The 17,275-nt window shown below is 35.9% G+C and overlaps 1 long non-coding RNA gene across 10 annotated transcripts; it reads left to right on the plus strand.

Annotated features, from left to right (window-relative positions):
- Window positions 1–3,234: 3,234 nt before the first annotated feature.
- LOC113303577 lies at window positions 3,235–6,974 on the plus strand. 10 transcript variants are annotated; one of them, XR_003337602.1, is made up of 11 exons: window positions 3,235–3,374; window positions 3,469–3,626; window positions 3,722–3,788; window positions 4,042–4,283; window positions 4,396–4,501; window positions 4,933–5,101; window positions 5,730–5,837; window positions 5,951–6,099; window positions 6,306–6,412; window positions 6,515–6,567; window positions 6,724–6,974. It is a non-coding gene; the product is annotated as an uncharacterized LOC113303577 (long non-coding RNA). The 10 variants fall into 10 exon arrangements; XR_003337600.1 differs by having other exon boundaries at window positions 3,472–3,626; window positions 3,930–4,283; XR_003337601.1 differs by having other exon boundaries at window positions 3,472–3,626; window positions 4,933–5,173.
- Window positions 6,975–17,275: the final 10,301 nt, after the last annotated feature.

Here is a 17,275-nt window from a genome sequence, read left to right on the forward strand (position 1 = left end):
TATAAACATAAAAAACAGTGACTCAACGTACTACACTCCAAACCTTCATAAGATGGTGATTTACACAAGGATTCTATAGCTAATTTAAAAAAGAAAATGCATTATCATTGATCAGATTTAGTGACCCTCATGAGACTTCCCAACTGAAATTTTCAACTGATTCTCAAATAACAGAGCCAAGACCACATTTTCAACTCAAAGGCACATTTACAACTCAGCTAACTAAATAAACAATCCTTACGTGCATGGTAGAATAAAATTTTCAGTTCTCTTGGAAAAAAAGAAGAAAGACTGGGTCGTCCAATAATTTTTTTCATTTTTGAAAATCCAATTCTATAGATTTAGCGTTTCAAAGGATTTCTAAACATAACTAAGAATAAGGTTAAAAAGACAATCAAAAGTCAAAGTAGTTGTAGTAAAAGTTACCGTTGACTGTAGACTTGGGATTCCATTCCCTGATGCACTGGAAGAATCGAATGAGAAACGGAATGGCCATGGCAATGGTAACCACTATGTAGTGTCCACCACACATGGCGTCATCGTCCCAAGGAGCTTTGTCACCCTGTTAATCAAATCATAATATGTATGTGTATGTCAATCTATCACTATCTATGAATAGCTAAATTCTAGATATATCATTTGTGTTGAAAATATGGGCATCCATTATGTGTGCATGTCCAAAGTCCATCTTGGATGAATGAGTAAAGTCATATGCTTGACTTTGTTAAAGGAAAAATTCTTCTCCAACTAACCAAGTCATGGTGAAACATGTGTCTTGTTTCTTTCCACCATGTATTTGCATGATGCTAACAAGTGTTTGATCACTTACTCCATGTGTTTGTTTTTTGCTCCCAAATGCTTGACACTTGTCAAAAGAGGATACTTGAAGTTTAAGTATAAATAGGCTTCTAGTTTCATATGTAGAAACATAAAAAGTAAGAAAGTAATAAGTTTAGCAAGTGTAAGCTAAGTATGGAGAGTAAGCAAACTAGCTAGAGAGTATGGAAGTGAGTATTCAAACTAGTTAGCAAAGTCTTCAAGTATTAAACATTAGTTGTGTAGAACTACTCAAATCTCTTAGTGTCCTTTGTGAGAAAGTTGAGGTTCTACGAAGTATTTAGTTTGTGGAAATATAGTTTGTGCTCATTTTTGTGGCACCTACTCACCGCCGAATTTGAAGGTTCAAGAACATGAAACGCAAGTGATCCACGGGTTCTAATTCATCCGCATGTGGAGCGATTATAAGGTATGAATTAATAACCCGCTTCCGCATTTGATTTGTTCAACTAACATATATATATATATATATATATATATATATATATATATATATATATCAGTTATATATGTCTTACATTGGTATCAGAGCCTATTATGCGTTTTCGTTATTTTTTGAACCATGGACTAAACGGCCATTCCTTGAAAAGACTATGACCTAAAACTAATTATGTGGAGACATTACCTTTGTGGTTTAATGTGTTCCAATTTCTAGACTTGCATCGACCATCGAATGGACCATGGACTAAACGACATCTCCCCGAAAGGACTACGACCTAAAATCAATTAAGTGGAATCATCACCTTTGTGGTTGATTTAATTAATTTCATATAAATATAACATGCATGATATTAATATTTTTTTTAAATAGGATTAATTTGTTGAATCATGTTATTTAATTTAATATCATTAGTTTAATCATAAGTGTCTTGCTCAAGAAAAATACTTAGTGTATGTTTTGGTCAAAATATATATTAATTACTTTGTGTAATTTCGTAATTTCAGAAAAATCTAAAAGTGGATTTTTCATTACTTCTGAAACGGGGCATATTTTTATTTTATTTTTCATTAGTTGAAAAATAATTTACTTGCTTTATTTTCATTAGTTGAAAATAATTTCAATTTTATATGTTTCCGAAACAGTGCATATTTTTGCTTTATTTTCGTTAGTTGAAAATAATTTGTGAGCGAGGTACTTTGAAAATTAGTAGCAAGAAACTCCTGTTTACGTGTCCGTTTTCCACATGATCTACTTTTGTCTATATGAAGCTTATTTATCTCCGTTTATAGATAACTTATCATCATATGTTGGTTGATTCCAAGTGGTTTTATTGGCTTAAGTTATGTGCTTTACCAATATTCACTAGTCCAAATTAATTGATATACGTCATATTGAACTACAAATTTGGGTGATGATTACGAGCCTAGCGAAATTTTCGATCCCGAATTGTATGTAGATATGATTTTATTAATTAGATTTTGGGACAGTATTGTGAATGTACATATAATAATAATGTCAATATTTTTATGCATAAAACATATAGGAAATGACTACCAACAATGTGACTGCTGATCTAACTAGGGTGACGAACTTGATAGGAAAAGTTATGATATGTGGCCAACAGCGTTGCAACCTTGAAACCTGCGTACTTGGATTAGAAAAATATCGAAATGCGCGCTCATGTTGAGCAGCAAGCAGGGCGATCTTAAAAAAAAAAAAGGATTTTTCTACTGCCAAGAAAACTTAGGGTCAACTAAAATTTGTCTTTGGTAATACGTGCACTTCAAAATTTCGCAACTTAGTGTTGAAACTTTAAGTTTACCAAAAGGATCCCGAGCACTCAGTGGCTGAACATCTAAGGGAGATGTCGTCAGTGGTTCGTGATATGCTGGGAATGTTCTTGCGGATGAACAACAAGTTTTAGATGTGATAAGGTCACCGTCTAATTTTTTTTTTTTTTTGGTGTGTATGAAGCAATTTGTTGCCTCATATTGAAAGCATCGAAAGTTTTTTTTTTCCTAATATCTATAAACACGTTGAACTTGAAGCTGAGCGCTAAGAATATTCCAATAGATATTAAAGAAACACTAGTGGAGAATGGGTTTTTAACCACTTTCTGTGCTTTGCGAAAATGACTTTCCTTGGCCGAAAAAATACGTGTGCTGTGAGACGTTTTTTAAATACCTATTTCTGCCACAGTCGTTATATGAGGGGTATTTTTGTAAATATCAGGACTCCTTAATAGAGTGTATGAACTACTGTGGCGCAAATACCAAAACAACAAAACCACTGTGAGCGCAACTAGTTCTACGGCTCCAGATTTAGAACCAAGGGTTAGATGTAAGTTAGGGAATATTTATACGGTGATGATGAAACCTCGTCTTTATCGAGATATTATCTTTTCTTTTATATCCATTTTCATTGCATTATTGCAATTCTTCTCTCCAGTTCAGAGCTCCAGTTTAGAGAAAAAAAAAATCAAAGACACAAATCGCCATGATTCAAAACCATTATTTCTCCCCATATCTATCAACTTTTTTTTTCCCAAAACCGATACATTCAAAACCTCTTTTTTTCGGTTTTCAATCTTCATCAGGTAAACCTGAGGGTTCACAATATAAATTATTTTTTTCTTTAATTTCTTGAATGTTAGTGTTTTAATTAAAATTTTGTTTTGTTTTTGTATGTAGAAGACCTTTAGGTGGATTTATGTTCAGGTATAACATCTCCATCTCTTTGATTCAATTTTGTTGGTGTTAAATTGGATTCCTCTTAACCTAATCAACACGAAGAAATCTAAGTTTCTTAGAAAGATTTCTCTATTTCGCGAGGTTGGTCTGCTATAATGGTGAGACTTACATATTGGTTTTATTTGATTTCTGTTTCTGATTCTTAGATTTGGGTTTGAGGGTTTCTGATGGTGATAATTTGATGTTTTTTCAGTTTTTCTGGTATTGAAAAGGGTTTTGACTGAACGGCTTCAACAATTTCATGAGAAACAAATGTTAAGGTATACGAACATTGTTAATTCCTCTGATTTCAATTTCTCAAATTAGGGCTTATTTAATTTTAACATTTTTTTCTTATTTGGAGTTCAAATTCGTAGATTTGGGTAATTTTGATTGATTTTAATTGTTTATGTCGTTTGTAGTCATTCAATTTTGGTATGGGTTTTCAATTTTTCCCTATGGGTTTTCTTAAATGGAAAGTTGTGCTTGATTGGGGTTTTCCTGGCATTTATCTGTATTGTTGTTGCTATGGAGGTGCTTCTTGTTAGGTTAGTTACGGGTATATGGTTATGGCTAGTGGGGGCAGATGCTCTGTGGTCTGTGAAGTTTGAGTTTGGAAGGAAGGACAGGAGGGGGGAACTATGCGCACCTGGTTAATCTAGTTCCAAGGAAGGTATTTTGCAATACCCATTATCACATTTGATCTTGTGAAGAGTTTGGAATTTGGGAGGTTTAATTATAGTCGTGGATGATGAAGCTGTGATTCGCCATACTTGGTAAGGTTTCATAATAGTCACATCTTCGTTTTAGAATATTGTTGTGGGTAATCACCTGATATAAATTTTTGAAATCTTTTCACGTTTTTTTCTTGTAAAATTCTTGATACAGGGTTGAGCTAGAGCTCAAACAGATACATGTTGTCGGGATATGTGGCTGGGGTAGTGTATGTGAGACGATTGATGGGGAATTGTTAGAATATAGTTCACACAATCAGGTATCAAACTGAGTTTATATTTTTCGTACACTAAAGAGTTCATGGATCATATAATGTAGATGTATTCTCCATCGATATTAATGAATCATGTGTTATGTCCGTAGATCCGTAAGCCTTTGAAAGGCCTTCCTCCTATTCGATTACTATTCAATGTTAGTTAATGTAACATTTCTCATGGATCTTCACGAACTACTTCCTACTAATACTAATCTTTATTTTTTTGTTTCCTTTTGTAAGCATCAAATGTTAGTACTGCTTGATTTGTTTTTCTTCAAGGAATTATGTGGTTATTGATCTCTACATTCAACGTGCATTTTACATGTACATGTGTCTTGTAATGCGATCTACTTATCTACTCATCACTATACTGTGCAATTAATATTGTTAGACCATAGTCATGAACTCCTCTTTTTTCATCTTATTTTGATTAGATGGCTTGCGGGAGTATCAGTGACGGCCTTGTGAAAACATCATCTGCTCTTGTTGGAACATTATTAAAGACGTATCAGCGCAGTGGCGGCGCAGGATCAGCATTGGCAAGTGCTGTTTGTGCAGCTCCTGCTGCTGCCGTAGCATGAACCTGTTTCAGCATACGCAGAGGTAATGGTGTGCGACCTTGGACTAAGTTCATACTGTAGTCGGCATGTAATTCTGTACTAATGAAAGTCACAGGTGAGTAAAGATTCTATTGGCCATGTTTGTGTAGACTGTTCTGGTGATTTATCTAGAATTTTGGTGTTGCGGCTGATGGTGCCTTACAATTGATGTAATTATCCGAAGTTGTTTAAATAGTGTCCTAATTCTGAAGCAAGTCTACTGCACTGATAGCTAGTTTAAGTAGTTGTAGTATATTGGTGTTGCTTAATGTAGTAAAGTGTATGAAAGCTGATTGAATTATTTTACTTGTTTTAGATTAAGAGAATCAAGCTTATATGCATTCCAAAGGTTTTTCGCACCAGAACATCAAACCAGATAGTTTACTTATGCATATAGGACAGAAAACCAATCAAGTATTGAATTTCTTTCCTTTGCATCTTATTGAGTTGTATGGAGTTAAAGTTTTCTATTTTTCTTCATTTTTTCTTTTCGCAATTTTTTTTTTTGTGAACCCATCATGTGCCACAATATCCCCAAGATTTTCACTGATAATTCTTTGGTTTATTTGTGATGTTAGAAATGTGAAGTACCGAGTATTTGGTTTTTGTACTTACCCTTAAGGTTACCACAGGTTGGAAAAAAGCTATTGGACTGGTAGGCATGCCTCTGGAAACTAGTAGGCGTGACTGATATGGTGCTCAAAGGACCGGGAAAGCTTAAACTGCAAATGGTCAAGGAAGTAATACACTATCTTTATACATCTACTGCCCCTTTTTAACGGCAAGTATTTAAGGAATTTTTTGCAGTATATGATAAATTGATAATACATTAATGTGTACACATATTGCTCAGGTGGTGAAAATTCCAAGATGGAGTATGAAAGTCAAAATTTGATCATATAAATGGTAATGACTGCAGTTCATATGCATTCAAAAGGTTTTTCGCACCAGAACATCAAACCAGATAATTTACTTATGCATATTGGACAGAAAACCAATCAAGTACTGAATTTCTTTCCTTGGCATCTTATTAAGTTGTATGGAGTTTAGTTTTCTGTTTTTCTTTTCGCAAAAACTTCTTTTGTGAACCCATCATGTGCCAGAATATCCCCAAGATTCTCACTGATAATTCTTTGGTTTATTTGTGATGTTAGAAATGTGAAGTACCGAGTATTTGGTTTTTGTACTTACCCTTAAGGTTACCACAGGTTGGAAAAAAGCCATTTGCACTGGTAGGCATGCCTCTGGAAACTAGTACGCGGCTGATATGGTGCTCAAAGGACCGAGAAAGCTTAAACTGAAAATGGTCAAGGAAGTAATATACATCTTCTGCACCTTTTTAACGGCAAGTATTTAAGGAATTTTTTTCAGTATATGATAAATGGATAATACATTAATGTGTACACATATTGCTCAGGTGGTGAAAATTCCAAGATGGAGCATGAAAATTAAAGTTTGATCATATAAATGGTAATGACTGCAGTTCATATGTTTTCTTTAAATTTCAATTTGAATGGATACTTGTATGTGTAGTTGTAGGGTGGTGCTGGTGTCGAGTAGAGTCCTTGTCTTTTTTCCTTTTTCTTTGCTGCTGTTAATTGCTATAGTCTTGGTTTTTGTTTGCAGCTTAGGGATGAGATAATGGACCTGATTTGAGCTAGTTTCTCAGAAAATGAAGGCATAGATGGTGCAGGTTTTTGTTTGCAGCTTAGTGTGTTGAAGTTTTTATGGTTAGACTTGTAATACAGAAATGTATGTTAAGGTTTTCCAACTTAGTATTGAAGTTTTCCAGATTTGGAACTTGCAGTATTTTAGATAACTGATTTGTAAAGTGAATACACTTTTCAATACAAATTGAGTTTTAAAGTTATTATCAATTTAATTTTGTAAATTTCAGTTTGGAAGTCATTATATAAATATAGTTCTGATTCAGTTGAATCAGCTTTGGATTCAGCTGAATCAATATCCATTTTTTTTTATAAAATGTCATCAATAAAAACTACTGTGTCTATTTCTGTATTACTGCTGAAGAAGGTGGTTTTTTTAAAGAATTCAACCTTTGTCAGACACAGTTGTTTTAGAAAAAACCACTTCTAGAATACTGCTAGTGAACACAGTCGTTTTTAGTCATATTACTTCTTGTTCTGACAGTGGTTTAATTTTCATTTCCCACTACTGAAAAAGAACACATCTTTGCACCATCGTGGAAAGAAAGCTGGCAAAAGAGACGCATCTAAATTGAAATGCTCCAACTGAAGACAAGGAATATTTTGGACGTGAATGCACGAAGCCGAAAAGGGTACCTTGTCACCCAATTCCATCCACACTTGTGTGTATATACATGTAATGGTTTCTCACTCTCTCCATAAGTGGATTGAAAAGGAGGCAACCAAACATGTAGATTGACATCGATCGGGGTTTGTAGATTATCAACGTCTTCCATGTGGTACATAAGGAGTCTATGTGACGTCTTTCATATAGACAAAGAGTTTATATGGGAAATGGCACAAGTGAGGAAGTTTTGTCAACTTCGTATGCGCTCTGGTCGCATTTAACACTTCACAGCGTGCTCTACGTACCTGGAGTTTATTATAATCTACTCACAGTTCTTGCAATTCTTAGTTTTGGGTACTCTTTTAAAATAAGAAGACGGTAGGTTGGACATCTTCTTTTATGGTACTTTGTTTGGACATGGTTATCTATGTAATAATTTCTTTAAATTGGACTTGTTTAATTCTGTTTCTTCTGAGACTTTAGTGTCTGATGCTAGTAGTAGTAGTGTTATTGACTGTGTGACTTGGCATGCTAGACTAGGACATATCGGGAAAGATAGGATGACTCAGTTAGCTCTAGAAGGCCATCTTGGCTCACTCGCTAAAGTTTCCTTACCCGTATGTAAACCTTGTCTAGAAGGAAAAGCTTGTAGAAAACCTTTTGGTAAGGCCAAACGTGTTGCTCAACCTCTTGAGCTGGTACATTCTGATATTTGTGGAACTATGAATGTTAAATCTAGACATAGTTATTCTTATTTTCTCACATTTATTGATGATTATACGCGATTTGGTGATGTATATTTTATTGCTCATCGTTACGAAGCCTTGGATTATTTCAAGCACTTTGTTACAGAAGTTGAGAATCAAACTGGGAAGAGTTTAAAGACTCTCCGTACAGAACGTGGGCGCGAATATTTATCCGATATGTTCAGGGAATTTTGTGAGAGTAATAGACAGCTTACTATTCCAAATACTCCGCAACAAAATGGTGTTGCAGAGAGAAGGAATAGAACATTATTAGATATGGTTAGATAAATAATGGCGCAAGCCAACCTCCCAATATATTTCTGGGGGGATTCTATTATGACTGCGGTCTACATTCTGAACCGTGTCCCAACTCAGTCGGTTCCTTCTACACCATATGAACTTTGGAAAGGAGAAAAACCTAATTTAGGAAATTTGCGCCAGTGGGGTTAAGCTGGCTATGTTCACAATGCTTCTCATGTGTATGGAAAGTTAGGTCCTAGAGCAAGAAAGCTTGTCTTTATAAGATATTCTGATTGCTCAAAAGGCTATGTGATGTATGGTGAACATCCAAGTGGAGGGATGACTGAGATAGAGTCCATAGATATTGTTTTCATTGAAATGATTTCCCTCGAATCAGTGACATTAAAAAAAACTTGGAACTCTTTGAAATAGAAGAGAGTGAAGATATCTTACCATCTTCGAGCAAAGGTAGGGAATTAGTTTCTCAACCTATAATCGCTGAGGATAGTGGGAGTGATCCGCATCCTAGTGGGAGTGAACCACTAGAGACACAAGTTTTTGAACTACACAGACGTGAGCGTGGAAAAGTACCCCGTCGTCACTTTGAGCTTGAAGGGGGAATATTAATGTATGCTGCGAGTATTGAAGATGAGCCTACTTCTTTTAGAGAATCCATCTCTTCAGCTGATTGCAATAAATGGCTTTTTGCAATGCAAGAGGAAATTAAATCCATGGATAAGAATGACGTTTTTAAGTTGGTTGATCTTCCGCCTGGGCGAAAGGCCATTGGAAACAAATGAGTCTTTAAAATTAAACGCAAGGCAGATGGTTCAATCGAAAAATACAAAGCCCGTTTAGTGGCAAAAGGATATACTCATCAATAGGGTATAGACTATGAGAAAACCTTTTCTTCTGTAGTAAGGTGTTTTCCTCAATTCGCCTCATGCTACAGTTGCACATTTGGATATAGAATTGTTCCAAAGGGATGTTAAAACTACATTCCTCAGCAGAGGACTAGATGACGAGATTTTGTGTCTTTACCTACGAGATTTGAGGTCAAGGAATAATAACGCAAAGTTTGTCGTCTCAAATATCCTTTTGTTATCCTTAAATAATCGTCTAGACAATGGCATATGTGTTTCCATCACTCTATCACCTATGTTGGTTACGAGATGATTGATGAAGACCATTGTGTGTACGTTAAACGAGCCAAGGAAATATTCTTGTAATAACATTGTATGTAGATTCTACTAGAAGTTAATGATCTTGAAGGTGTTTTCGCCACTAAGGAATGGTTGTCCTCTAATTTTTGGAATGACGGACATGGGTATGACTAATTATGTATTGTGTGTTTGATATCACACGAGATCTCTCAAGAAAGATTCTTAGTTTGTCTCAAGAGACTTACATAAAAGAATATTCTTGAACCCATCGACACTCCTATGCGAGGATCATTTTCTTAATGATAGAAAAGAAAAGAATTATATGTCCAAAGTACCGTATGCCTCTGCAGTCAGGAGCCTAATGTGCGCTATGTTGTGTACTAGGCCTGACATAAGTTTGGTAGTGGATTTGGTAAATCATTACCTTAAGGGACCTAGATACAACTCAGTGGAACGATCTACGGGATATACGTTATCTTGAAAGAAATTTTAGGAAGATCAGTATACGAATACTTCAAGATATGCTCTTGGAGCACATGCATACAGTCAGTTGGTGTAGTCATAAGCAGAAGTGCATTTCTATGTTTACACTAGAAGCAGAATATGTTGCACTCTTAGAAGCTTTCTGGTTAATGAGACTTCCTGTAAGACTTGGTGTCTCAGAACATGCAAAGGACGCGGTGTTGCTTCACAGTGATAGCACACGAGATGTTGCATGTGTGAAAGATAGACCTTGAATACCATGGAAATCCAAACACATAAATATGTGATCCCATGTTATAAATCGTGAGGGTTCAAGTCCCTCTATCCACACAAAAAGGCCCGTTTTACATACGTAATATGGTTGCATGAATAAAGGTTGTTCTTAGATATATCTCCACGAGATTTTCTTTCTAATCTTATGCAGAGAACATGAGATTATGCAGGATTCGATATGAACATCATTTGATGACATTATTATTAGGTGAATGAGTATTGATTGTTAAATAAGATTTTAACCGTCTCTTTGAATACTCTTCATATGTACATGAAATATGCAGACCAGCAGGTATATTACAAGACTCTAGAAGGCCATATGGAAGAGATAATGTTGAAAAAAAATGTTGATGTAATTGTTCTGCTAAATCTCAACGAAAAAATGCCAACGGGAATGTGGGCTAAAGTGGGAGATAAGAAGATTAGAATTGAGTATGACTATGTTATCACACCAAGACTCTGCCAAGTCTGCAGAATCCCAAACCACTCAGCTAGAATCTGCTCTGCTCAAGGAGAAGAAGGAGTAAAGCCAAGAACAATAGATGAAAGAAGAATCATGGAAGTAGGAGGCATCTCAAAGGCAAACAACAACAACACCCCCTTCATGGAAGAGGGAGAATTTGATGGCAACAATGACTCTTCTGATTCTAATCTAGTAACAGTTCAATTCACAAGAAATGAAATCCCAAATGCTCTAAGAATAGTGGGGTTCACTAGGAAAGATCAACAGCAACAAAAGGAAAATGAAGAGGAAACTGAGGTGAGCAACAAAGATATGACTGAGGAAGAATTCCTACATAACTTGAAGCCAGTTGATCTCTCCGACCCTTTCATCAATAGGCCTTTCAAAGGTGTCCTGGAAGGGGGAAAAGAGTTGTTCTTCAACTTTGGAAAATTTGGAAAAGGGGAGGATTTGGAATGCAAAAAGGAAACTTAAAGCAGGAGAAGCACGAAATATTCATCTATCAAAAGGGCAACCAGAAACACTAAAATCTCTTCATAAAAACCTTACCTATCTGTCCCACCAGGTTTTGAGAAATTAAGCAACAGAGCTATTGGTGGGGAAAGTCCAACTAAATCATGGACTAAATTTCCTAGACAAGTGAACCCGTTGAATGAATTTGAAGCAACCAACTCTGAAGAAAGAGCACAGAACCCAGGGACTACCAAGAAGAAAAGAATGTATGAAGAACCATTGCAATCTTCAAGAAAAAAATTGAACAAGGAGTACCATGAGCCATAAGCACAAAGGAAAAGGGAGGGAACATTAGAAGGAACTTCTACCTACAACAAGGACTGGAATGCAAAAGCTCTTCAAGTATCCCTAAACTTGCATATTCTTAGAGATGATATATTCCCATTTCACATGAACTGTAGCATATTAGATATACCATATCTCTCTAGCATGTAAATAGAAAGCACAATATCTAAGAGTTATCCCATAATTTCTTACTTTTGGGAATTTATCATAGTCATGACATGGCATTGTCAACGTCTAGGGAAGCACAATACCCAAACTTACTTGATAGACCTTCTTAATAAACACAACCCAGATTTGTTGTGTCTCATTAAAACTAAACAACAAAATGATAAGATGCACAAAATTCTGAAGTCTTGTAATGTGCATCATTATTGGCTTGTCCCTCCAAGGGGACAAGCAGGGGGGATGGCACTTCTTTGGAAACACAATATCAATGTCACCATTGATAGCTATACTCACAATCAAATTAATTCCATGATCAAAGATGACAGACTTCAAAGTCCATATTTGATTTCTGCTTTCTATGGTAGTCCTTACAATATAGAAAAACAAGACTCATGGGATCAACTAGTGAAAATTGCTGATAGAATTAATATTCCTTGGTTAGTCATGGGAGACATGAATGTTGTCCTAAGAAAGGAAGAGAAAAGGGGTGCCAGCCCCTTTAACAGAGATGAAGCTAGCTTGTTTAATTCTCTAATTGTTGACATGAATCTTCAAGATTTGGGGTTCAATGGTTACCCCTTCACTTGGAGTAATAAAAGAGTTGATAACCAAAAAATAGAGGAAAGACTTGACAGAGCCTTAAGGAATGAGAAATTTCTTGAACTTTACCCAAAATCTACAATTCAACATCTTATTGCTAGGGGCTCTGACCGTGGTCCAATTATGTTACAAACTAACCCTGACTGGAAAGATGGGGCTTATCCATTCAAGTATTTTGTGGGTTGGATGGATCATCCTGATTGCAAGGAGGTAATTAGAGAAGCTTGGAAACCAAATCCACAAGGTTCTGCTAGTTTCTCCTTTGCATTCAACCTTAAAAATGTTAAAACATCTTTCTATAGATGGAACAAGAATACTTTTGGAAAAATTCAAAATAACATAGCCAAGATAAAGAATGACATTGACATCCTTGTTAATTCTCCTAGCAGATGCCATACCATTATTAAAAGACTTGAAAACTCTCTAAGTAAGTGGCAAGGTATAAAGGAGAATTATTGGAAAACTAAGAGCAGGAATAATGTCATCAACCTTGGAGACAGAAACACAACATTCTTTCATAATGCTGCTAGGATAATATATAGAAGGAACAGAATTGACACTATGAAAGATGTTAATGGCATTTGGCTCAAGGAGAGAAATGTTATTTCTAACTGTCTCACTGATCACTTCAAAAGCATTGCTACTACCACTGATCCCCAAATAAACTTGGAGATATTGAACCTTATCCCTCAATCCATTTCTGCAACAGATGATAACATTCTTCTTGAACTCCCCTCTACCGTTGAAATCAAGAAAACCTTATTTGATATGGTGGGAAATAAAGCCCTGGGTCCTAATGGTTCCCACCAAATTTTTTCCAAGACAATTGGGAAACAATTCGTGAAGACTTCATAAAATTGGTCCAATTTTTTTTCTAAACCGGGTATATACTCAAGGAAATGAATGCAACATTCATCTCCCTCATACCAAAAGTTCAATTCCCATCTGCTCCTGAGGACTATAAACCCATCTCTCTTTGTAACACAACCTACAAACCTATTTCCAAAATCCTTGCTCAGAGAATGAAACGTCTCATGAGCAAAATAATCTCTCCTTATCAATCTGCTTTTATCCCAAGGAGGCAGATTAATGATAATACCATGGTTGCTCATGAAATTATTTATAACATGAGAAATGGAAGGGATAGGCAAGAATGGATGAGACTAAAATTCGACATGTCTAAGGCATTTGACAGAGTGGAATGGCCTTTTCTTTTAGCTTTTTAATGGTTTTCTCCGAGGAACGGTGCTTAAGAATAAACCAATGCATATCCACAACTAGCTTAGCTATCTTGCTCAATGGTGTCCCCTGTTAGTTCTTCAAACCATCTAGAGGGCTTTGACAAGGGGACCCATTATCGCCATATCTCTTTATTCTATGTATGGAATATTTCTCCAGAATGCTTATGCAAGCTGAAAGTGAAGGAATACTTCATGGCATCAAAATTCTCAAAAGAGCCCCTTCTATAAGCCACTTGCTTTTCACTGATGATTGTATCATCTTTTGCAAGGCTTCTAGAACTGAGGCTGAAAATGTTCTCAATATAATTAATAAATTTAGCAATTGTTCTGGCCAAATGATAAATTTAGCAAAGTTGGGGGTGTTCTTTAGTAACAACTCCTCCCCACAAACTAGACTGGACATTACAGAAATACTGCAAGTCAACCACATATCTCTTAAAGATAAATATTTGGGATCCCCCATGTTCAAAAATAAATCCAAAGTTGAAGCATTTCACCCTGTGGTGGATTGTATGAAACACAGAATAGAAGGATGGAATAACAAAACCATAAACCCAGCTGGGAAAAGAGTGCTTATAAAGCATGTCACCTCCACAATGGCTAACTACCAAATGAGCACATTCAAACTCCCCAAAAAAACTATTGAGGACATGAAAAAAGTCCAAAGATATTTTTTCTGGGGTAAGGAGGATGGAAAACCAAAAGACATCTTACTCAAAGCTTGGAAAGGAGTTTGTAAACCTCTGGAGGAAGGGGGTCTAGGTTTTCTGAATTTGGAAAAACTCAATATTGCTATCATCTCCAAAATAGGATGGAGAATGATGGAACAACCTAACACCCTAGATGCTCAGGTCACGCAGGCCAAATACTTCCATAATAAAGACATAATAAACATGTCAGTCTTACCAAAACCAAATGACTCTTGGGTTTGGAAGGGCATTTTATCTAGCATTGCAAACATCCAAAAGTTTGGAAAATGGAAAATAGGGTCTGGATAAAAAGTTAATATATGGATAGATAACTGGGTAGATGGGCTCAATGAGCTACTTGTAAAGCCTATTAATTGCCCTGTTGGGATTGAGCATGTTGTTGATCTCATTCTTAATAATACTCACTAGAATAGCATCATCTTGGAAAAAAAACCTATTCACTCAGAGCATAATTTTCAAAATAAAGAACACTGTAATATATCATGGAGAAGAGGATATGGTTTTCTGGCCACTAACCAAAGATGGCAAATTCACAGTGAAATCCCTTTATAATGAGTTGACACATAGAGGAATACATCAATGCAATAGGAAAAACTAGATAGCCATCTGGAACCTAGATGTCTTCTCATCGATAAAAATCTTTTTATGGAAAGCTGCTCATTAGGGAAGTTGGAAAGAACTTAAAATAAATCGACACCACCTGCAAAATATGCAATAGCTCTTGGGAATCTATTTCACATCTGTTTATACACTGTCCTTTAGTTCAATAAGTGTGGAAGGAACTATCCTTTGATCCCTATGAAGTGATAGATCATAAATGGTACTTCCATGAATGGCTCACTTCAATCTTACTTGTCAGCAAACATGATTCATAATCGATAGGCTGGCCTGAATTATGCTCAATTGTGATATGGCATGTTTGGAAGGCTATGTGCAATTTAGCCTTTGAAAAACAAGAACCAAGAGCTGATCGTATTGCAAAAGACATTATTCATTATATTAATACAACAACAACAACTACTAGACAAGAGAAAGACACTACTATGTATGTGGAGTTTACAGAGAGGTAGTTGAAGCTCAGATAGTTGAATACAGAACTATTTGGAGTCCCTCAATGCTCTTTACAATGAAAATAAACATTGCGCTTGTAGAAAACCCAATGAATAATAATTTTGGTATGGGAATGCTTCTTTTTGATCATACAGGTACCTGCAGAGGAGCAAAAGGAGCAAGCCTCCAGCATAGCTCACCAGAAACCTTGAGGAGGACAGCAGCAACTGATGCATACAACTGGGCAGTGCAAATAGGAAGCAAGATGGATTTCGAATCACATTCAGGCCAACTTATAAATCTACTCAGAAGTTTGCATGCTGCGAAGATAGGAGAAAGATTCACACTGAACAATGATGGCAAGGAAGTCCTTGAAATCGGAACCTGGAACACAGTCAATGATAGAGAGAATTATCTCGCAGTAAACCTAGCTATGCTGAGCACCAACATAAATATTAATAGGAGGGGACCAAAACAATATAACTAGCCTGTTTAGGAGTATCTCTGGCAGTTTTACTACTATTCTAGGTGAAAACCAAAACAATGGTCCTGTAACTTTAAATGCCGACCTGGTAAATAATATTTTAAATCAAGGGAGCAATGGCAGTCTACTAGGCAGCACCAGCCTCCCCTGGTCTGTTATTTCTAGTTAGGGGGGGTTCCTTTTCCCCTTATTTTCTTATTAAAAAAAAAGTAGTGTAAACTTATTGGTCCTGCAAGTCATACTTCGTCCTACAGGTTATATAATTCGTCCTACATAGTAATTAATGCCCTTCTTATGTTTGTGAGTATTCCTAAGAGTCAGATAATACGTATGATGAAGAAGATGGTGTTTAATATTTTTTTGACAACCACGTGATATTCACATGTTAACAGAATCCCTTTATATTAACAGTCAAGACGGTCAACTATGGTTCTGAGACCCAAACTCTAATTAAAAAAATTTCAGGATCCAAAAAAATATTCACATGTTAACAGAATCCCTTTGGATCCAAATCCAAGGTTGGTCACAAAATTGAGACCCAAACTCTAAATATCCCAACTATTTACACCCAAATAATTCGTCCTACATCATCAGTGTATGAAAAAATAAAATAAAATAAGATTTCTTTTTTTTTCTAGTTTAATTTGGCGTATAAACTATTTCACATGGCCTCGATTTGATTACTGCGCTAGAAAAATTGCTAATCATGATTAGAAAATTCAAGCTTGCTGACAAGTTAGAATGACTATTAGTAGCAAGTAGTGCATGATTGCAGACTCGCAGTTCAATGCGGGTAATAGAGTTGAGTCCCTCCAGTTTCGGTTTCTTGACTAAAACCGAAAAACCCTCTAAATGCACTCGCACTGGCTAATAAATTGACTCAAGAATAGTACTATGTTAGACCAAGATGCCAATAGTAAAAGGTAAGGTCGACTTCTCTCAGCTGGGCCAATATTTCTAAACCATAATTTCGAAAATAAAAAACGAAAATTTGTCCCTTAAAGAAGTTAGAAATGATGTAGCTTGAAATCACTGTCTCTTCTTGTAAATCTTTTATTGCACTTACTGGTTTTCTTAGGGAAAACTCTATAACTTGGACAACTAATATAGTCCAGATTTAGGACAATCAATTCAGACTTTTGATCATTCTCATCTTTACCCCACTACCAATCCCGATGCTAGAGTCATTTCCCTCTTCACCATTAAGATTGTGCCACGCCGGTGTCCCAAAATTGGACAAGTTCTGTTGTCCTGGCTATAGCAAGGTCGTTCTCTTAGTACGGTTGCTTTGTAGATAAGATCTCCAAAGATTAATTAATATAAAGGAGATAAGATAATGATCATGATGACGATGAATTTCGTCACCGATTTAATCCATATTACTCTTTCTTGTTAAGGATTAAAATTTTCTAGAACTTGTTTAAGAAGTCACTGGTAATGCAGGAATGTTACTTAACAAAACTCAAGTTTCATAAGAAAAAAAGGAAA

Source organism: Papaver somniferum, chromosome 8 (assembly GCF_003573695.1).
Source record: "Papaver somniferum cultivar HN1 chromosome 8, ASM357369v1, whole genome shotgun sequence".
Classification (NCBI taxonomy): Eukaryota; Viridiplantae; Streptophyta; class Magnoliopsida; order Ranunculales; family Papaveraceae; genus Papaver; species Papaver somniferum.